Below are 22,735 nucleotides of genomic sequence, written 5' to 3'. Positions count from 1 at the left end.
ATTGTGTAAAATACCAAGTACATTCTGGAATTTTTCTTTGTCTCTGAAATGTAAAGGGCTGCCAGCTTTCCACTGATGGATTGGCTAATCACAAGCCTGACACGATGTTCATAAAATTATATTGCTGAAATAGGAGCAAGGAGTGCTACCACACACTCCAACTTAAGCACATCTCCAATCCCTTTTGCCTGCTGTAGGAACGCCTCTCAAGTTTTAGACGGTTAGCAATGGTTTTTTGGGGGAATGAAATTTTCACTTCACTTTCATAATGCTAAGCATTTAGGCTCCAAATTCCTGCACTTTACTCTGATCACTTCAGCAAATCTAACTGTAGTTCAGTGCTACTGGGGAAATAAATGATGGGTTTAGTCACTGACCACAGAATGGCCAAGTTTGGAAGGGACCTCTGAAGATCATCTAGTCCTGCCGAGCAGAATCACCTAAAGCACATTGTGCAGGATGGCATCCAGATGGGTTTTGAGTATCTCCGGAGAAGGAGACTCCACAACCTCTCTGGGCAACATGCTCCAGTGCTCTGTCACCCTCACAGTAAAGTGCCCTCCCACTTCTGTTTGAGACCAGGCAGTTCTCAAACAGAAAAGTATTGAATACTAAAGCATTTCAGAGAAAATAGATAGTAAAGCAGTAAGAATTCCAAATACATGGCCAGTTTACTAGCTAGGCATCCATTTTCCTTCCTGGTTTTCTACAGTACTTCAGGTCCTTCTGCAGGACCATGTGTTTCAGTCAGACCTTAATTCCTGCCAATTTCCAGACAGAAGTCATCTCCTTTTCTAGATCACGCTTTTATTTTAATACAAAAATAAGAACTTTGAATGAAGTCTTAGATTTTGTGAACTGTTTCATCAGGGAAGGCAGGAGAGGTGAAAAAAAAAAAAACAACCACATAACCTGCTTTGTTTTAGCTCTGGGGAATTGGATTAATTACTCCCTGGGGCTTGTTGGCTCCTGCAGGGAGCATCCTTCAGACTAACTTTCAGAGCCAAGATTATACTGTAATCTCTAATAAACCCATGAAGATAATATGGTATTTACACAATTAAGTGTAGTCTTTGAATATTTTATGATGCAGAGTACCGAATCCATCACACATATTAAGAACAGCAAGCTGTCCCCAGTTAGTTCAAATTGATTTTGTCAGATGCCTTGTTAATTTAGATACCCCAAATATTAGTTCATCATCATTGTGCATGAACTTAAACTACTAAAGTAAAAATGAAGTTTTTCACATTTATATTTTCATTATTAATTAAAGTGCTGACAAGAAGCCTACCCATTTCATGGAAAATGAATTTAAAAAAATGCACTGATTTTTAAAATTGACCTTTGTGCTCTATCTTATCTTTAATATCTTAAAGTAACATTTTTAAAGGGGTTTCACTTTGATCAGCTCTTTTTAATTAACTTTAGAAATGTGAGTGTTTTATAATATAGTCTATATCTTTTTTTTTTTCTTTTTTTTTTTATTTAGCTATTAACACTTATGTTTTAACTTCAACAGCCCATTATCAGATTTCTATCAAGTCAGGTTTTGGTATATACCAAAGATCTTGATACATCTAGCAAGCAGTTAACCTCTTACCCCACACCCTCCTGTAACTGTGATTATGATGAATGAGTGGTTAGTTCTAAGCAATTCTGTTTTATGTCAATAAATGAATCAAACAGCCATTGGTATGTGTGCATTAGGAAGACAGAGAGAAAATGAAGCTGTCTGTGGGCACTTTATAACCCTTACCCTTTTAAGTAATATGATTCAAAAAGTTAATGCTCACATCAACTGTTAGTATTCCCCGTCCACACCACAGAATAAGAAATCCTTTGTGTCATTTACAAAGAATAAGAAATACCCTGCATAATTTACTACTCACAGTGTGGCTGGAACAAAGTTTTCTTTACAGGTTTGCTAAGATCTAACTGTTAAGTGACCTAAGGCTTTGGTTTTGTGACAAACAATCATTTCTTCCAAGAATATTCTGTAAACGCCAATCACTTGCAGAAAACCTCTAGGACTCTGTCCAGGTATGGACTTGTACAAATACTTGGCTTCCATGCTCTTATTTCAGCTTGTTAGCACAAATATTTCCTAACAGATTCCTCTCTCTCAAGATTGCATGCAACTTGAATGGCATATTTCATTCTTGCAAAAAATAGAAATGTTTAGATGAGGATTTCCAGTTTTTTGCTTAGTGATTTTGCAAAGGTTTTTTTAGACAGCAGATGTATCTCATGCATCACATGTATGGAGCAGCAATGGAACAAGGAGATCCTCACATTCAAAGCATGGCAATGCTTTGAAAGAGCATCTCCAGCAGCAGCTTCTTTAAATGGTTAAACTTAATCAAAAAGTAGGCAAAGACCACACATCTCTGTGCAGTATATCAGAAGCTGGTTGGATGGCTCTCGCCCCCTCAGTGGTGTCCTTATTTTAGCAGTTCTAAAGGCTCTGATAAGCATGACAGCACGATAAACCCTTTGGATTTATGTGGATGCAAATTGTTATGTTGTATGTTTTCTCTTGTGACATGCATTCCATTATTTGTAAGAAACTAAACAACGTTTCTGTTCTATGTTAAAAATCAAAATAGTAGTCTAGGTATGCTATTTGCTTATTATAAGAAAATCTGGCTAAAATGAATACAATGCATATTGCTTCCACAACATAAGCATACTGTATACCTATTCATTTTTTTTACTTACTACAAAGAAACAGTCTGTACAGTCAATAGACCAGCAGCCAAAATAACATCTGCTGCACTCAGAAGGTAAATGGGAACTTAGATAGGAACATGCTTCCGTGTAACAGACACTCCTTCTGCTAAGAGAACCAGAAGTCCCTACCACAACCACACAGCTTTGGAAAAATTCATACGGGGAGTCCACCAGACATCCCATCTAGAAGCAAAGGTGGGAGGGGCACGAGACTCTTAGAAACTGAAAACCAAATAAAATTTGTGGTAGTTTTGCTTGGACTTCTGTCCTGTTCTCACCAAAAGTGAGAAGTTTATTGCAGTCACCTCTCTCTCTCCTTCAGTCCTTTTTTCTTACACCTTCTGCTCTTCAGGTGAAACTACACAGCATTGGAAGAATGCAAGTATGCTTCCATTTGACCCACACTGGCAAATGTACTTGGGCATCCAGGAGGATAGCATTACTCAAGTGTAAAGAAGTGTCCTTCTCCTTTCTATTTTGTTTCTACACAACTGATTATCTCTTTAAAATGTCTAAAATATGTGTATTTTATACAGAAGCTTTTTCAGACAAGAAAAATCTCCAGTGCAGTTGTCTTGCTTTTGTATTTATTTATACCTCATGTTATATGCTGGAACTTTGTATATTAGAAAATTTGTGTGCTGCTGTACTGTAAGCATTGCATAAAACCAGTAAGATTGGGAATAGTTTCCCACTATAGCAGATTTTATATTCACCATTTGTAAAATAATCCCAGGAAAACAAAGCTTCAAATTGCTGAGAGGCTACTTCATGGTATGACCACATCATTTTACATTGTCATGTCACAAATGTTAGCTGGAAAGCAGACAGAAGACGAAGAAGACCTCTGGTACCTCCAGCACACCCCATGCTGAGCACCTCTGGATGTTGCAGCAAACAGAGCTTCCAGCAAGGCACCACTTTGTTTCCTTAATAGGAATTTTGAATGAGTTCTGTCCATAAAGAGGTGATACTCTGATACACACCTCCTTGACCAAAATGAACAACTGGATATTAGGAAGAGAAGAATTGAGATCAACTTTTTATAAACTGAGTCCACCATATTGCTTAGCTAGCAAGTATAGACACAGTATTCTCCCAAATAAACTGGACTTCAGAATAACATCAGATATTCCCAATTAAACCTGTAAAGCTAAATAGTGCCAAAGCCACATGCCTTCACTTGCCCCAAATAAGCTATGCTTCTTTCACTTTATCATGTAAATAGTCATAAATTAGGAGGTTTTTTTTTATTATTATTATTCTTATCTAAACTGTTACAAATACAAAGCACAAATCTATTTGGTCAGATGCTCCACGCTGTAACTGAACACAGTCCCTAAGTTTTAAATAGAACCATTCCAAGTAAACCAAGTATAAAAATTGCCTTAAAAATAAAACTGAGGAAAAACATTAAATACTGAGTTTGAATCAAAATGTACCCTCTGACCATGTGCTATCAGATGAAGTGCTTGAAAAGATTGTTTACCTACTTACACTATCAGGTTTTTTGTGTTATGATGTGTGTGCATGTGCGTGCCCCTTAAGTGTTTCTATTTTTGTTGTTAAACCTTTCCAAAAAATGCTGCTGTTTGTTTTTAAAGTGATTTGATTTTAGTTTCAAAGCCAATTATATTATTTTCACCATATTTTCAACACAGGCTTTTCATTGAAGAGCAGTTCTAGAGAGACACTGAAGTTTTATGGGCTTTTCCACCATTCATTTCAGAGAGTTTTTTCCCCCCTTTGTCACTGTTTTCACTTTACACACTAGTCACAATAAAATATTTGCACAGAAACTGAACTGCTAATAAAGAGGTATATACAACTCCTGATCTACAGGTATAATTCATTTTACATGCAGTTATTAGAGGATATTTATTTTACCTTCTATACCTTTAAGTAACCATTGCAGTTTACTACTGGACAAACCTACTTGAGAAGGACAGATAAATAAATTAAACCCACATTCTTGAAAAAAGTAACCTTTAGTTAGGACAATTACTCTGTGGGCATAACACAAAAGCACAAATGTCACATTTTCCATGAAATTTACTTTTGTATGAATCATCAATCCTGTTTTCTCCTGAACAAAAGTAGCCAAATATGACAACAAAAAAAGTTGTCTGAACTGGATGATCCAAGTAATTACATGTTACAACAGAATGCATTTATGACAAAACTTTCAAATATTTGAGGAAAAAGTTATTATAGCCCCTGGTTGAAATAGCTTTGGTATAGACCTATAGCACTATTTTGCTGATCTTGCTGTATTCCTTTATAAAAAATATGAAGTTTCAAAAATCAATCTTCCTAGTGTCAATTTACACTCCTTCCATTTGGAGTATAGATCAAATAAATACACTACAAAAACACACCCAAGTACTATAGTGTAACATTAAAAATGGTATACACTTCTCATTAGTGTTTTTTAAGTGCTGCTTTAAATTGAATCTTCTCAAAACTCTTTGTATATGCAAACCTTTTGTCTTCCACACCAACCCCCAAAGCTCTCATCTTATATAGTATCATCTCCTTAGGGCCTTTTTGTTCATCCTCAAGTCCTGATTCTGTTCTCATCAGCTTCCAGAGTCACCTCACACGAATAAGTATTTGCAGAAATCAAGCCTTTAAATTGAAAGAAACTTGAAATAACAGCATGCCCTACTAGTCTACAGCGCACAGTGAAAATTTTTGACACTATACTTATTACTGTTGCTGAATACTGTGAGTCTTTATCTGCTGAAGTGACGTATATTATGTAAAGAATATTTTCAAGTTGGAGAGGTACAATATAGATGATTTAAGAAGATCTAAACCTGTATTAATGTAGAATGTATACTTCAATCCTGCTTTCATTATGTGAGGAGACACTGGGCTGTATCACTTAGTTGTACATTCTACGTTTTATTTTCAGCTTATGTGAATGTAGGATGTGTATGTTCCCAGATATACAGTGCTAAATACCAAAATAAGTCCTTTAATCAAAGAACATAATCAGTCAGCAGTAGTATTAGCGTCTCCAGATATTCCTGTTAATATGATTCTCTGCTAATTTACAGAGAATACGTATAAAAGACTAGACTATAGTTCATTTCATAGTCATTTCGTACAATCATTTATTTGTCTTCTCTGGTACGACTGCTGAACTGTGTTCCAGCTCTAATGGTCACGATATGTAAGGTGTCTTAACTCTACTAACCTTTTTCTGCAAAAGCCAGTGTACAGTTGTGTGATAACAATAGTCCATATTTTGCATTATAGTTTAACTACTTATTTGGTTAACCTAAACACAAACATTGCAAAGTACATTTTATGTCAATTTTTGTCCTGTTCTCACCAGAGAACATTGCCATTGTTAACCAAGACAGGCAAGACTCAGATCACAAGTCCATAGAAAACTATTAGAGTGTGTCCCAAGGAGGGTGACAAAGATGGTGAAAGGTTTAGAGTGGAAGACATATGAGAAGCAGCTGAGGTCACTGAGATTGCTCAGCCCAGAGAAGAGCAGACTGAGGAGAGGCCTCATGGTGGCCTGCAGCTTCCTCACAAGGGGAGTCGAGGGGCAGGCGCTGAGCTCTGCTCTCTGGGGACAGTGACAGGACCCTAGGGAACGACATGGAGCTGGGACAGGGGAGGGTCAGGCTGGGTGTTAGGGAGAGGTTCTGCACTGAGAGGTGGTTGGGCACTGGGACAGGTTCCCCAGGGCAGTGGTCACAGCACTGAGCCTGCCAGAGCTCAAGAAGAGTTTGGACAAAAGCTCTCAGACGTGTGGTCTGGTTTTTGGGTGGTCGTGTGAAGCCAGGAGTTGGACTCGATGATCTTTGTGGGTCCCCTCCAACTTGGGATATTCTGTGATTCTATAATACAACTACTAAAGCACTTCATAAGTTTATTCTACTACATGTGCACGAATTAAACAATACTTACAGCTTCTCATCCAATTAGCTTGGTACGCACAATGACATTCACTGTGACTCTACAATAGTATTTATTCCATTGCTTTGACAAGAAAGCACACTCAATATTGAGGTATAAATAGGTATTGTTTGTATTTACTGATATATTACTGTTTCTATTCATAGATGAGAAAAAATGAGGCACAGAAAACTTAAGTGATAACTTGAAGGAAACATGAAGTGGCAAAGCCTGGAAAAGTTACAGCAAACATCTCACTACTGATTCAGTAATCACCCCATAACCTTACACTGCCATCTCAAAATCGCTTTTCAAAGGTAATACTCTTTTAATTTGTTCATTTTATTTGATAACAATATTTTCTTTAAATACGACTGACAACGTTCATTAAAAAGATGCAAATGTCTACTGACCTGTAAGTGAAGGAAACTGCAAATATAATGGCAAAACCATGTATGAAAATGAACATTTGTAAAGAGGAAGGGTTAGTACAAATTGAATGCATTTCCATATTGAGAGGAGAAACAGCCATATTTTTCCCTGATGAATGTAGTTCTGTGAACATCTTTTTCCACAAATGATTGAATAAATATTTATTCATAAACTATATTTGTGACTTAAGAGAACAGGCTGCATAGATTGGTTTCATTTGTGCTACATCATACAAGAGGTATTGCAATAATTTATATCATGCCAAGTCTAAGTCCCATTAGATTTTCCTTATTATACTTGACTGAAGCTGAAGACTATCCAAAACAGTAATTCTGAAAGCTTTCTATTCGTTGTATAAATAAGTGTCTTACTCCCACATCCTCTCCTCTAACCTTCCCTTTCTCAAAGCATTTATGTAGAGGCCTAGTCCCATTTGTTCTGTTTGAACTTGGGCATATGCTGAAACATATTCTTGGGCCATGGCCTAAATGACCACACTCTCAGTCATTTTGCTGCAACCATAAAGGTCAGCTTTCTCCAGGGTAAATATAAATACATTCCCAGTTCAACAGATACTGGTTGTCCTCGCATTTCCTCCATTAACCCATGTAATAATTCCTCTAAAAGTCCTGTCAGTCTTGAATCACTGCCCCAATTCACTACTAGAAACAATTTTAATCACAACAGGAAGATGTACTGACACTGTTAGCAACAGACTCATAACTAATGTGTTGCTGTAAGCAACACTGTTCTCTCATTATTATCATTTAAAAAAAAAGAAACAGGAATATGCACTGTTAATTTAAGTATCTGTAAGCCCCTGCGAACAGCTGAATCTTAAGTTGGTAGCAAAAAACTACAAAAAGTTTGTAAGTAGCTGGGTATGTTCTTAATGAAAGAAGAATCTAAACTGGTGATATTACAATAGTATTTTAAAATAGTTTCAATCCTTTGCATTAAAACAGTATTAGAAAGACACACATAACAGGAAAATTAATCAATAAATACTTACAAATACGCAAAAAAAAAATCAGCCCCAGCTCCCAGAAGTCACTGGTAAGTTGCTTTTGAATTCATGAAACTGACCTGAAAATTTAAAAGGGAAAAAAAAAAAGTTAAAAGAAAGCACAGAAGTGATAAATTTTACTTTTTTATTACTATAGAGTAGTTGTGATTTTTAACTATGAACTAAATAAAGCAGTACACAAGACTGTTGTCACTATTTCAGCCAAGTAATTTACAAAGAATTTGTTTCCAGGAAGCCAATACCAAGAGAAACAATTATTTCATTGGTCTACATCTCACACCATAGCAACCAGTCCATTACAGCTTCTACAAACTGTCATAAATGCAAGCATGGTTATCTTTTAATAAGGAAAATAGCTTTGAGGCTTTTTTTTTTTTTTTTTTTTTTTACATGTTACAGAACATTCATTACTTTTAAAAAGTATTTTGTTAGCAGCATTTTGCAGCTCAAGTGGTTTAAATTGTTACTGTTTAGGTGTGTTTAACTGGAACCCCTCTGAGGCAAAATTCATACAAAAAGATAGACTGACAATTTTGTTCTCCTATGGTCTAGATCCTGGTTAGAAGCTTAGTCTAAGTACAATGTGTTCACTATAAGGCATGATTAAATCCAACACTCTTTTTCCTGCATACCCCTCAGTTCTAGCTGGAAAGGTAACAGATGCAACTCAAACCCACAGAGCTTGCCTTATAAAATTCTTTAACTAGCACAATGACTCACTTTATGTCTCTAAATATCCATGGTTTCCTCTCTCCAGAACCCCCATGCATTAGAAGGTAGTTCAGTAGTTTATTTTTATTGTTTGGTCTACATACAGTACATTTTTAGTTCTTAGGAAAACAAAGAAACTTTGTTGCAGAGCCCTTGTTTTCTTTCCAAAATGTGAGGATGGATATGGGTAACATTAAACTGAAAATAGTAATGGAGCCTGGGCAACTAGTTTAGGTCAAAACCTTTTTGTTCTCCAGGAGCTATCTGATTAATTTGCAGTTCATAAAACAGTGGGTGTAGGCTTAGTTTAAAAACATGTAACTATATTTAAGACGAAATCATCATTTTTGTTAGCCTCCAGTAATCTTTAAGAAACACCTTCCCACAACATTTCTGTATCCTAAAGTGCACCAGCCAGTACTGTGCATTGCCTAGAGACAAGGAGAGAATACCAAACTTATCTTGATGTAGAATATCCTCCTTATTTCATACACCCACCCTGAAGTGCATATTATTCATTCCAACCAAGCCCTCCCCCATCCCAAAAGTACACATTTAATTGTGTCTTCTCTCCTGTAATACCAACAGAAAGTCAACAAATCTCATTTGCTGTATCAATGCTGTGTTATTATATATTTTAAAAGCAAGCCCGAATCTCATTATCAGCTGATTTATGCCATTAGTGTGCTTTGGAGCCACCAATTAAACAAGGACAGTGGTTCATAAGGTCACAGTTAATTAATCCGAAAGAGTATAAATACACTTTAATGCACACCACCTCATGTAGAGAATTTAGGAACAAAGCACCAAACCTTTATTCTGGGCAAGCAATTAGGGGGAAAGGTTAAATATACAAAATTTAAAATTTAGCTTTAGCATTCTGTTAATCTATCAGGAAGAACTTAAGCTTGGTTTAAAAAAAATGCAGAATATTATGTATGTGAAGCCTTGATTCTTAAAGTAACAATGTGAATAAGACAGACAGCACAGGGCCAACTATGCCTGATGATCGTGAGTAAATTAGGGCTTTTTGCTCAGATAACACCTAGGAACTAGCAATCAGCTGTGGACTTAGCCAGTATGCAGCTGCTCACGGTGGGAAAACAAAAACCCAACCCCAAACAGCATTCTTCTCAAAATAGACTCATCTGAGCTAGACTGTTGTATTTAGTAAATCATACAAAACTATCAAAAATGACTTTTCTTTCAACCACATTTCCTTGGTAAATGTAATAAGATAGTGCATTTTGTATAGTGCATTCAAAAGAAATCTAGTAAGAGTTCAGTAAAAAGAGTATTCTGCCAGCACAACCAGAGTCCAAGTAAAATTATGAAAACACTAATTGATCCGAAACAGTTATTTACAGCGAAAATTCAAGTATGAGATACCTAAGGTTTATAGGGAGGAAAATGACACCTGTTTTTTACTACCTTGACTCATTTTACCTCGCACAGTTCCTGGCTCAAAAGATAGACAATATAGCTAAAACAGACATTCACACGCAAACTCTCATGACCTAATTAGATGAAATACTTTTTTTTTTTTAATATCTGCAGTTCTATACTCTATGAATGAGCCTTGTATCATTTAGTTCTTATTAGATTTCCAGTTTTGTGGGTTTTTTTTGGCTTAAAAAAAATAAACTCTCCTTTTCCATATAAAAAGCTCTCTGTCCATCAAACGTTAACATCATAAAATTTCTATCAGCTATATTCTATACAATGTGTATAATTAAATATAAATGTATGCTATAAGTAAGATAAACCGAATGCCTACTACACAGGTCAGCAGCTGTGCCATGTAGATTTTTGCACCTGTCCCTGCAATCGATAAAAGACTCACACCATGCTTTTAAAGGTGTCTGGGAGGCCAGCTCCCACTGACGTTGAGAAGAAAGACCTATCCCTTTCAGAAGCCTAGCTCTTATTCTATTAGCTTAAACCACTTTTATATTCACTTTTGATGTCTGAAGATAAGCTCCAAGTGACTACACAGGTAAAGAGTTGCTGCAGAAATATATACAAGAACAAAGTTTTCTTTAAAATATTCTGTTGATTCAATTGGTACAAGTCTCATCAGAAACTTTCCTCAGCTATTTTGCAGTCAGAATGCTCTCAAAACATTCTCAGTACCTGCAATTTCTGCAGGTATTTTAGATGCTTGTTAGGAAAGTTTCTGGCATCCTTATCAGTGACAAGCTCTCCTAGTCCCACTATGAAAGGAGAAAAGCAAAGCTGTAAGAGCAACCTATGCAATGATTTCAGGCACCTTTTGCTTGTCTTGCAAATGCATATTGAGATCAAGAGAACCCTAGACATAAAACAGTTTAGGAACATCAGTAGGTGACCACAGGATCTTGTGTGCTCTAACTGTTATGAGCCAAAGAAAATTCCATAAATAGAATTTATTTATTTATGCAGTCACTTATAAAAGTCTTCTATCCTCCCAAACAGTCAGCTCTAATAATTCCAAGAGATTTCAGTTTGCACAATAAAAGATTTTACCACCTTTGAAAAGCAGAAAAAAATGTTCATTCTATAAAATCTTTCATTAAAATTTTCTGATTCTTCTAAGATACAGCTTCTACAGGTAGTCTGTATTTTCTGTGCACAGTGAAAAGTGAGCATGAAGGAAGCCAGCAAGTAAAAAATGGAAGCAGTTATTTAGTAAAAAGCATGGCATCATGTTATATCATTTGAGAATGTGGCCTATCATTGTGGGCTGCTAGGACTAAAATACGTACCATTCAACAACAGTTAAAAAACTATTTTCAGAACTATAGTATGATGTGAAATGAGAAGAAGGAATAATACTGAAATGAAGTTATACATTTAGGGCCTGAATCACATCTCAATTTCACACACTGAATGTGCAAAATTCCACAATTAAAACAACATTAATGACCTGTAAGCCCATAGCCACAATCATAGAAATGAAGGGGCAGAAGGTTGATTATGATGAGATCCTTTGAGTTGGATTTCTAAAAAGTTTACTTAATTGAGGTAAAGGGCACAGTTTCAAGATGAATCCTGGAAGAATGGTTTACTTGCACACAGAAAACTCTTCATACACAACCATTTTGAAACAAGAAAGTGAACACAGTAATTAACCACTATAGATGAGACTTTCTACAGAAGACAAGGGAATTCCTGTTATCTTCTTTTTTTCTTCCTTTTTTTTTTTTTGGTCATTTCTCTTCAATGGGGGAAAGGGAAAGGGAAAGGGAAAGGGAAAGGGAAAGGGAAAGGGAAAGGGAAAGGGAAAGGGAAAGGGAAAGGGAAAGGGAAAGGGAGAAAGGAAAGGGAAAGGGAAAGGGAAAGGGAAAGGGAAAGGGAAAGGGAAAGGGAAAGGGAAAGGGAAAGGGAAAGGGAAAGGGAAAGGGAAAGGGAAAGGGAAAGGGAAAGGGAAAGGGAAAGGGAAAGGGAAAGGGAAAGGGAAAGGGAAAGGGAAAGGGGGGTTGTATACCTACTACTTTTCATTTTATAATAGTCTCTGCAATGATCCTCATTTCAATTTTTGCACCCTGCAACAGAGATCGCAGCCAACTGATCTATCAAAAGAGGAATCAGGGCACACCACCTGTTACGCCACTGGTCACTTTAAAACTTGTTGCATCATAGTGAGGTAAGAAGAACATGGTGCACACGAGGTAAACACTGGGCTCCAGACCTCTGGACTCAGCCACTTCTTTGCCAAAGATTTTCTGCACAACCTTCAGCAAAGGAGTTTCTCTGTACTTCGTATTCTCTTATTCATAAAAAGGAACTACTACTTCTTCCTTCCATAACAGTGATACTCTACTATTCTATGTATCAGAAGCCATGATGTTGTTATTACAGAAATGAGACTCAAAAGAATACCTAAAATAGGATGCAACTCCACAGAGCTTTGCAGGGAGATGTGAGCTCACTCTGCCCGCATTGGGAGACGACTGGCCACAAACCCACTCTAATCCAGTTTAGCTATGGTTAGCACTTACGTAAACTACATGACTTCAAGTTTAGAGCAGCCTCACATCTGCCTACAAAAAGCATGTCAACATACGCATACAATAGATGGTGCTTCTGTAAACTACCTCTTAAAAAAAGGAACCCCACTGCCACTTTTGCCAAACCCCACAGTGTGGTTCACAAGACAGTTGTTCCATTGTCTCTCCCAGAAGGGTATTACCCGGTAGTGGCACATGATCTTGCAGCATCCTATTATATAACTAGCTGCAAGCACTCCTTATGATCTCTTCTGTAAAGGAACATGCATTTGCAAAGTGTGCGCTGTCTTCAACAGGCAGTTCATGAAGATTTCTCTGCTGTGTGCCTGCATATCTATAAAGCATGGAATCATTACAGGGCCTGAGCACAGAACACAAAATTAAGGTCTGTTGGCTCTATCATTTTATAGCTTGGCATCAGGTTAAGACTAAAAAAAGGACTAAAAAGAAGCACCATACATGTCCAACAACTAATTTCAACGCATTGTTATACATGCCACTAAAATCATACTAGAAAATAGCAAAAATGCTTAATTCACTCCACGGATGAAAGAAATACCTAAATATGTATTTATCCTTTCACATACAAGGAAGGAGGCTAGCATTCCAGATCTGATAAGCTCTGCACTCATACTTTCAAGCAGATAAGAACCACAAGACATATACCACACTACTTGGAAGGCTGAAGGGAGAGGAGGAACTCCAGTTATAACTCATGGATTAGAGACAGCAAAAGCCTCCACAGTGGCCTGGGGTAGGCTGCGAAGCACTGCTGGCTGCCTGCTGCCACATCAAGGGACTCGGACTTCCTGGCAGTGCCTGCACCAGCCCACTGCCACTCACATGATGTAGCTATGACACAAAACCCACTCCTGAACTTCTTGTGAGCTACGTGCCGTTTTAATAGCCACAGGCAGGGTCATTCCTAATCAATACGATTGAATTCATGACAACAGAGAAAGCTTTCAAAAACTGGTATGTTTCTGTAGTGTTTGTATATACAGATCTGTGCACCGAGGTAACACAAGGCAAATTAAGCCCAGAATGAAAAGTTACGGCATTACAAGCCCTAAGAAATATGACTGGTATTACCAGAAACACTTCCAATGCGTGAGACTGCTAGAAGGACATATCAAATCCAGAGTTTTACAGCAAATGTGAACTGCACTTGGGAAGTTAGTCTCTACACCTAGAGTCACCAGTGTGCAGAGGACATGGCTTTGAGATAGCACCCAAGGTCACCCTTCGGAGATTTACATTTGTCACAGCCATGGAAATCAAACACGTGAAGGCCAATACTGCAGCTCTGGCATTGACCTGCATTGTAACATTAAGCAAATTTTTGCTCTTTTCTCTCTCTGTGTCCCAAATGTACTTTCTCTGTTTGGAACGATAGCTTTTTAATCTCTTCATATGTGCTTACAGGGACTTGCAACAGTAACAGAGCCTCAGGGCTCTACTGTAATATAATCCCAAATGAGTTTTCTGGATACAACTTTAACACAAAATAATAACAATGTTTTCCTTTATTATGTAATATTATCATTGTGTAATATTGCATTATGTGAGAAGAAAATGTACACCAGGAGCTGTTATCATACCACGATGACATATTTTGAAATTTAATTCAATTTAAAAAAATGAATTAAAATTAATAATACCATTAGAAGGTTTTAGTTCACTTTAACTTTTGACTACAAAACATAATGTCAGGTTCCCTGCTATTTCATATTCAGAACAATGTTTAAGGAAAGTTTACTGAAGAATTGGCTTACTTTGTCTAAAAAAGGGTACATTCTTACAACTCAGCTGTATGACAGAAAAAGACAGTATACATAGTATAAAATGTTACTCTAACCTGTATTTAGCATGCAGTTAAGTCTCTTTAATGAACTTCAAAAGATCTGAATTGGGCTAAATTGAAATTCAATTACACAACAGAATGAAATCTCATTGATTTGCCTCTACTTCAAATCAACTATCTCTATTTACAGGTAGATACTCATTTTATTTGCACATTTATGTACTAATATCTACAATTGGTGACTTCGTCTAAGCAAATAAATTCTCTCTTTGGAAAGAAAAATAAAAACAAGTTATGTGACTGTATCTTCCTTGCTAGACAAAGCATAGAGAATTACGTACACGTGTGATCAGTTAAATAACAAAGGAGGCTTCAGTTCCTTGCCTACTCCTGCTCAAAGTATGAAGCTGTGGTACACAATACAAACAGGGTTTAGGACACGTCTTCAGCAGGCTCGTTCACTGGACTTTGACTCAAATACTATGAAATTGTACTGGTGCTACGTTTACCAGATTCAAGATCCTTGGCATGATTTTGGATAGTGTAATATGCATAAGCAAAGCTTGTAATATTAACAAGAAACCTCTTAAACAGGAAACAGAAGCCGTCAAGCAAAGAGATATTTGGGGGGTGGGCACGGACAAGTGTTAATTGGGAAAGCCCAGTTTTATCATTATTTCCAAGAGCTACAAATAGTAAGACAGCTGACATGTCTGACATTTTAGAGAGATCAATAATAATAATAGTGCATGGGTACATATTTTGTCATCTAAAATTCCAGCATAAACATACCATATAGCAATCAGATGTGAAAATTGCCTTGAAAACTGGAGATTCAACCTGTCACAACTGATACACACATACACAACAACAACATAAAAAGCAACAACGCACCCTTACCTTCAGAAGAATATAACGCAAGCACGTTGTGAGCCAAACAACTAAGACAGCTGTACTCAGAGTCATGCTTTTTTTCTGACAAATTTATCTTGTATCCTTATAATAAAAATGTGCCATTTACTCTCATTGAAACTAGTGTTAATCCAGACTTTTTTTTTTTTTTTTTGGTATTGGAGAGTACCATATTACTGAAGCTCAAATTTTCAAAGCTAGTAGGATATAAAAATCAATTAGAAGGCCTTAAGAATGTCTGCCTTCAGGTCTACATCCCTGAATTCCCCAAGGGTCAAAAACTCCTTACTATATGGCTTGTTTTTTTTTTTTGTTTTTCCTGAAACACTGAAACATAATAATTATAGATTAAGTATTGTATTTTTTAAAAAAGACCTCATATACTAACTTCCCCTCTCAATCCTGATTTTTGAAATGACCATCTCCTGACACCATAACCAGAGAAAAGGAGGTCCATGTGCTCTCATTTAATTTCATTTTAGAAGAATCTCATCTTACATACATATCTTCAGTTAGAAGGCGATTCCCCAAGTGCGCAGCACAGAGTAACACTAGCAAGGAAATGCTTTTGTCCTCTGCCCAAGGCATCCTTCTACTTGTGATTTTTTACAATAATCCGTCTTGAAGACAAATAATTCTCACCTGCTGGACAAAGAAATCCCATGTGAAAAAAATGAACAAGTTTACGTTACCTCAAAATAAAAACTTCTTAGACTCCCTTCAGTCTTCCTAAAGCTGGACTACTTAATTAGTTTAAAAAAAAAAATCAAGCAAGCAAAAAATCATGCTTGAGTATGGAAAGAGTACACCTTGAAACAGAGATTTGCCTTAAGTGGTAAGGCTCAGTTTATAAGAATTCAAGCTTTGGAGACTTAACCAGGTGAACCCTCAGTTTCTACTGAATTTCACCTATGATACCTCTGCTAAAATCATATCTGTTCTTGTTACCTATCATCTAAAGATTTTGATTTCTTTTTTTTTTTTTTTCTCTTCTGTGATATTTACCTCTGCAAGATATTTTAAAAAGTGGAACTGAAGGACGTTCCCATGCACAACAACCTTTGCAGGCAATACAGCCCATCAAATGATACAACCTCTCAGCACTAATTTATGTTAAGTCCAGCTGGGGGTAACAGTCAAGCAGGTTAAAATGCTGAAGTGCTATAGAAATATCAGTCAATACAGATCAGTTGTATGTTCATAGCCTGTTTTTTTTTGTTTTGTTTTGTTTTGTTTTTTATAATGCATGTAGAGATCACATATTAGTAAACTCTTGATCTTGGAGGCAGAGGTGCCCTGCACTTTAGGACAAACTGTCCTAAACTACAAATGTCAGTTTTGGGGGGATGGGTTCTGTTTTTCACATGTTGAAAATTATTTGGGCAATAATTTCCTAGCCTCCTTAGGTAATCATATAAAAACATATCTCCAGGCACTTACAAGCATTGCTCAATATCTATGAGCCTCAGGCTATCTGCACCTGTCCTCAGCATGATACTGACAGGCAGCAATGAAAAGCTGATGGCTAGAGGGGTGGCTACTAGGTGCTTTGCATATGATATTTCAGAAATGTAAGAGGAATACTGATTTTAAACACACACACAGTCACACTCAAAAAAATGACATTAATCTGGATAGCAAACCTAAAAGTTTCAGCAAATTAACTCATCAGCCTGACATGTCTCATTATAAGATCTTATCACTATTTGACTAAACAAGAGAAAATGAAGGAGGAAAGAAAAATATATAGGGAAAAAATTGTGTTTCTTTAAAAAGAAAGTTCTTTAGGAAGAACTTCAGATTTCTCTCTGTCTTGTGCTAAATGAAGCAGCTATTTCTGTGGAATTTTAGGGTGTTGTTTTCTCCGTTTTCTTTTTAACGAACACTAGAATGAACATTACAGCAACATCCATTAGAAATCATTAGAGCACAAGTTGTAACTACTCCCAGGCAACTATAAAGTATGTAGGTTTTTGTTTCTTTTTCTTTTTTTTTTTGTATTTTTTTCTGATTTTTCTATTATACTCTAACTAGGCATACTTCGTTTCTTTGAGCCAGAAATATCTCTTTTTCCAGGTGACCCTGCCCTCTTTTTCTGGCGTTTGCACCCTTTGGAATGCAGTGCAGAATTAACTACTTGTGTATAAGGAGAAAACTCTGGGGAAAAACAAAAAAAGAAAAATGGTTTTAAATTTTAGTCAATGACACTCTCAAGATTTCAAAACTTATTAATACAAGTTTTTTCTCACTTGAAAAAGTTTTTAAATCCTTATTCTGTTATTTCTTCATTTAAGAGAATAAGATATTAGTTATGGTTCTAATGATTACATTTATAATTTCATTATTATTTTACTGCTAACTACTCCTTGCTTCCAAATAACTTTATCCTTCACTTCGCTTCCAACTAATTCCTTTAAGGTGGTACTGCAGCCATGTTCAAGACCACATTGTTCTCAGTGCTATGTATATCGCCATAATGGATCTTAAGAGTATGCAGTTATAAGAGGATATGCGTTTTGAAAATACTGACAGACATACACTATCCAATGCAAATTAATGTGGTCCCTCAAAGTAATAAATCAAACAATGGGGACAGCCCTGATCACACAGGAAGGCATGGCTATCTTTGGAAATAAGGATTAAAGCCTGGGTGTACTTGATTCATCGCAGAACTACCATGGTTTTAATGGATCTAGGATTTTGCTCTTTACTCTCTCTCCCCAGTGAGGTAATATGTCTCTTAGAAATGTTCAGAACTTTGCCAAATTACCAATATCTGACAATTCACTGCAAAGTCAAACATGACTAATATCAGAAGAATATATTGGGTACCTATACAGCTTTTCCAGGCAAAATTTTACAGTACAGTACAAGAAAATAAATATTTAAGAATATTATAGCTGAATGATATTTTCCTCTGTCAAAATGGCCATCAAAGTTTGTAAAACAATCAAGTCATAATTTGAAGATCTGAGAGGGAGATCGAGCAACACACACTTCTAATACTGACACCCTGTACTGGAGTCATTTGTGCAATTCAGCAACACCTTAATTCCAAGTCACCTCTCAAAAATCAGGGAATAAGATTCTACTCAGTAAGATCAGGGGCAGTTGAATCCCAGTCTATGCCATGCAGAGCTTTGGAAAAAAAAAAAAAAAAAAAAAAAGTAAAGATACTATTAGAACATTTAAAGTCATAAGCATAAAAAAATACATTACTCTGTCAGATGAATCCTCTCTGTAAGCATTCTGACTCCGATTTTAAGATGAACTAATCACAAGTTGCTTAAGTGCATGTACAAAAATTAAGAGAATTATATAAAAAAATGTACAAAGTGGCTCAATGCCAACAAGAGAGTCTCCCATCAATCATATATGATACTTTTCTTGATACTTCTCCCTACCTGGAGAAACAGCTGTGCTCTGCAGCAAGTCCCAACAATCTTTAAAACCTCATTCCCACAGACACAGTAAGAGGGTCTGAAAACATGACCTGCTAGAGCTAGGTCCTTTTGGTTTTGTTCCCTGCTATATGACTACATATGAAGCAGGATTCTCACATTTTATAAAACTCAAATTTCACAGAAAAAAAAAAAATCTCCATTGTGGTTACATGAACTAACAAACTGGATTCTTTCCCACAGTTCTACCAGCCCAATCCTGCAGAAGTCACAGAACTTGATGATGTTGGATGATGGCTGTCCTTATCTAAACTACGCCTCATATAAGATGTATTCCAACAAGCTGACCCTGTTACTGCACTAAAAAAATACAGTGAAACTTTCATTGATTTCAATGACAATAACTACTAGAGTTTCAGACAAGTGTAATACTATCCTTGTGTAAAGGCTGGAAGAAAATACTACCCAAGATTCTTTAACATCACTAGAATTTAGTAAATACATAACACAAATGAAAGAAAAAAAATTGCAGAACACTTCATTCAAATACATACAAAGTCCTCTGTGATTACAGCACACAAATGACTGGTATGCTGTTATTAGGGTCTGGCTGGAATATATCAAAATTAAAAGTCCAATATTAACTTTGCAGAATCAAATCAATCAACACTTTAAACTTGCGTAGACTTACTTTATGAGAGCAAGTTATGTGGTGGGAGTTACAAAATGCGCTGTCTCTGTGACCTACTACTTAATTTTTTAATTTCTCTACTCTCTAAATGTTGCCTGCCCAAATTCTTTTGACGTGAAAATCCTCTAAAAGAGCAAACCACTCTTCAGCCATCTCAGACTATCGTCATTATACACTTAAACCCAAAACGCAGAAGATATTCATACTGCAAGAGAATGATGGACAACAGAGTTATACATTAACAGCACACTGTAGAAAGTTGAGCATGCTTGGAAAATATGAAACTACTAAAACAAAAACAATACTGTTCATAATATTTTTTTTTTCACTTTGGAAACATGATTTGGCACCCTTTCAATTAGGCTCAAATATTCTAAGTTTCAGATATTCCTACAAAGAAGCTCTTTTTTATGTAAGTTCTGTATTTTTATGTAAGGAAACAGATGGCTCTTTCTTTTCTGTGTCTGAAAATACCTTGTCCACTTGAATAAAAAGTGTGCTGCTCAAGAGGCTGGTAATTAAGCATTTGGAGTTTGCCATCCATTAAAACTTGGGGATCCCACCCAAAGAGTTTCATCATCAGAACCATCTGGTGTTCTTTCTGCACAATTACCAAAATATAGAACATATTTTGACTTGGCACTTGCATTTGGTAGACACTTTACTCATTTTATAAGTGACAAGACTGCATCTTCCCAATACATGGCCTCAAAAAGAAATTTCAACACACCACACTCTGACTTCCATCCTAGTGAGTCCTGCCAGTACAGAAAGGAGGAACATCTCTACCTCCACTAATGTCCTCACCTACAGGACAAAACACCACTTAGCGGCTTCGTTACTTTGCTCTCTCCATATGTTGATGATTCAGACCATTATCTAATAGATAGGGTAAGGTGAATTGCCTTCATCTGAGACTCAATTTATTTTAAGATGTCTGGCTTTGAAATTAAACTAATGATCCACCAGAAATTAAACTGTTAGAAGTAAAAGGAACCAACTCCATTGTACAACAGTACTCTGAAGGACAATATCAAGAATATTTTGCCTCAGACTCTACCACTACATTTCTTTTACAGCGCGTACAAATACAGTAGTAATAGGAGCACAGCTCTAAATGCAGGGAAGTCTGAAAAGCAAACAGAGAAGGTGAGAACATGGACTATGCTTGAATGACACCAGGCTCCTTTTGGGCTCATGATTTTTAAGATCTACATGAAAGAAAACATGATGAGAACACTGAACATAATTCCAAGAGCATTAGTAAATTGCTTTTGCAGATTGCTTCTAATTAACTTATTTTGCTAATTCTGTCAGTAAGATTTGTGGCAAAAGGTGAAAACATACATGCAGCAATGTTATCCTAAGATTTCTCAGGACAGTACAGAGAGCAAGAAAAAAAAAGCAAAGAGCCCATTTGAAGTGATGATTAATAATTCTCAAATCTAGATATTTCCGTTACCTTTGGGAACTCTGAGATTAGGACAACGTTTAATGGCCCTTGCAAACAAACATACCATATTCAAGGACACAAAATGATGCAAACCTATGGGACTATTATTCTCCAAGGAATTTAGTTTATGTAGTAACCTGAGGGAAAAAAAGTTGTTTCAAAGACTTCTGCTTATTAAACATACATAATATCTGTTTGGTTAGTATTCAAACACAATCTGCAATTAGTGAAAATATGTGGGAGAAAACAAAAAGTGAAACAACAACATCAGAAAACAGAGGTTCCACACCAAACAAATGAGCTCCTGTACTCCATATGGCATGGGAACATTTAAAGCTCCACAAGTACTGTATAAACCAGAAAACACAGGTTTTAAAATCAAAATGATCCAACCAGGAACAAAGATTTTCACAAATAAAAATTCAAGTGGCCCAGTGAAAGAATAACAGACTGGATAACAGTGGACATAGAGAACTGGAAAAAAAATTTACAAAATTAGTAAGAAAGTTATATTAAAAAATGGGATATAAACTAAAAAAGCTTTCATTACAAATAACTTTGCAAGATTAGTCACTCAACAAAAATCATTCTGAAGAAATAAGCTTAATGAAATTATATTAATAAGATATAAAGAAGAGATGGAGAAAATATGTAATCACACCAAAATTAATCTGCACAATAATAAATGGCAGCAAAACTAATGAAAGTGAGAAATTAGAAACCGTCATTTGGGTGTACATGAAGAATTGCAACCCGTTCATCCTTATAAGACAGGCCGTCAGACAGACTAAATGTAATATACGAGCAAGAAAATAAAGATTTGACTCCACAGAGTGTCATTCTCATTGGGTGACACTCCAAAGAGTATATATCTCATCTGTTGGCAAAAACAAACTGCACATTACATCCTTATTTTTATACAGAATCTCAGAGCAGATTTCCTAACATCAGAAATCTAACAAACAAATATGGCTCATTTATTTCCCACAGTTTGTTGTTGGTTTTTTTCCTTTATTTTTATCACAGCTAACAATACCATAACAAATAGCATATTGCTATCTAATTATATTCTGATATTTTTTGAGCATCAGCATGACTTTCTTCTCTGCCATTAAGTGAAAAGAAGGAAAATATTTACACGATAATCAGTTTAACATCACCTTACAAAAGCATAACGGGGGGTCACTTTTATTTCAATTAGTGCCACCACAGTGACATGTAACAATGACAATGTGGTGATTTACATCATCCCCAGAAGGAACAATTGAATCAAAATGTATAAAAATTAAAAGAGAAATGATTCAACTTCCACCTTGGAATCCTGAGCATTTGCTGTAACTACAGAAAATCTTTCACAGAGAAAGATGACAGTGCTTTCGGGCTGAGGAATTTACATTTTGGTTTAAATTTCACAGCATCTAGAAAAGGCCAGACACAATGGAGCAGATTCACTAATGCGTTACCTCGGTTTTATTACACACTAACTTCACAGAAACAGTGGAGTCTCATCTGCTATGAGACAAAGATTTAGGTCTTATGTCTACATTAAAAACATTCCACCAACTCCAACTCACTTAAAAAAAAAAAAAATCAATGTCACACTTTTTTTTTTTTTAATTTTTCCAATAAAACTAGTAGTTCACCATTTATAAAGTGATATGTTT

At 36.1% G+C, this 22,735-nt stretch overlaps 1 protein-coding gene across 4 annotated transcripts in view; it reads right to left on the bottom strand.

Annotated features, from left to right (window-relative positions):
* Nucleotides 1-22,735, bottom strand: part of SOX6 (SRY-box transcription factor 6) — a 385,626-nt gene that overhangs the window by 320,229 nt on the left and 42,662 nt on the right. For all 4 annotated transcript variants that reach the window (XM_040557484.1, XM_040557486.1, XM_040557485.1 and 1 more), the window contains one exon: nt 8,096-8,169. The gene's annotated coding sequence lies outside the window, so the exon portion shown is untranslated. The remainder of the gene's footprint in view (nt 1-8,095; nt 8,170-22,735) is intronic.

This window comes from Cygnus olor, chromosome 5, assembly GCF_009769625.2.
Source record: "Cygnus olor isolate bCygOlo1 chromosome 5, bCygOlo1.pri.v2, whole genome shotgun sequence".
Classification (NCBI taxonomy): Eukaryota; Metazoa; Chordata; class Aves; order Anseriformes; family Anatidae; genus Cygnus; species Cygnus olor.
Note: the sequence above shows the minus strand (reverse complement) of the source record. Positions and strands in the feature narration are given on the sequence as shown.